Genomic DNA, 1364 nt, shown 5'->3' with positions numbered 1-1364 from the left:
AGTAATTACATGATCAACTAACTGTATTCGTCTTAAATAAAGTGATCAATTGATTATTTTGATATGAAATGCTTCATTAGCCCATAATTAGTGATAAATAAAGTTATTTAATTATAATTACCTTATTTAATAAGTTCAATTACATTTTTAATATATTGTAGAGTAATTACATGATTAACTAACTGTATTCGTCTTAAATAAAGTGATCAGTTGATTATTTTGATATGGAATGCTTCATTAGCCCATAATTAGTGATAAATAAAGTTATTTAATTATAATTACCTTTCAATTATAAGTTTAATTATAATCTCAATGCATTATCTGTTGCAATAGATAATCAATCTGTTGAAAATAATCAAATAAATGTGATCATCTGTTGCAACAAATATAGAAATCTATTACAATAAATGTCTAATATGTATTATTTGTTTCAATAGATGACCCATATATGCTCATCTGTTGCAATGTATGATTCATCTGTTACAACGTATGATCATATATGTTTGAACCGACTCTATATATATGTCATCTGTTGCAATAAGTAACTCATAACTTGTTGCAACATATGTCTATTTTTAATAGTATAATTTAACATTTTACAAATCTAAGAATAAAATGAAATTCATGGTAAAATAACTGAACATCTATTAAATATAAAATATTATCATTGGCAATTACAAAATATGATTAACTAAATATATACCACCAACTGAAAGAGGTGAATCCACCATATACATACCACCAACATTATTAACATGCTCACCACCACTTTTAGCACCAACATCACCAATATCAACACCAACATTAACATCAGCATCATCACCAACATTTATTGCAACATCATCAGCATCACCAGGAACAATAAGTGCTTCCGTTTTGATGGTTGTTGCTCCAGCCAATTCTTTTTTTGTCAGATCCAGTGTAGGGTCTGATTTTGTGTTAATGATTCCTAGAGTTAAAAAGAATGGCATTTGCAACTCTTGCTCTGTGGGGACAAGCCAGAGATGTACAATCAGTAAACAAAAGTAATTTATATTAAAACTAATCTATAAATTATAATAAATAAAATATTTATTGTAAAATTATATTACTAACAGATGACCTATCTATTGCAACAGATGAACCATCTATTGGAAGAAAGCTAAAAAGTAGCAAATTATCAAGTTTTCTTCCAACAGATGACACATCTGTTGCAGTAGATGGACCATCCATTGGAAGTAAGCTAAACAACAACAAATTATCAATTTTCTTGCAACAGAGGCCATCTGTTGCAATAGATCTATCATTAGCAAAACAACAGCAAACGATTGAGATTTCGTCCAACAAATGACTTATTTATTGCAACAAAGAGGTCATTTGTTGGA

The sequence above is a fragment of the Solanum tuberosum genome, unplaced genomic scaffold (assembly GCF_000226075.1).
Source record: "Solanum tuberosum cultivar DM 1-3 516 R44 unplaced genomic scaffold, SolTub_3.0 scf00442, whole genome shotgun sequence".
Taxonomy (NCBI): domain Eukaryota; kingdom Viridiplantae; phylum Streptophyta; class Magnoliopsida; order Solanales; family Solanaceae; genus Solanum; species Solanum tuberosum.
Note: the sequence above shows the minus strand (reverse complement) of the source record.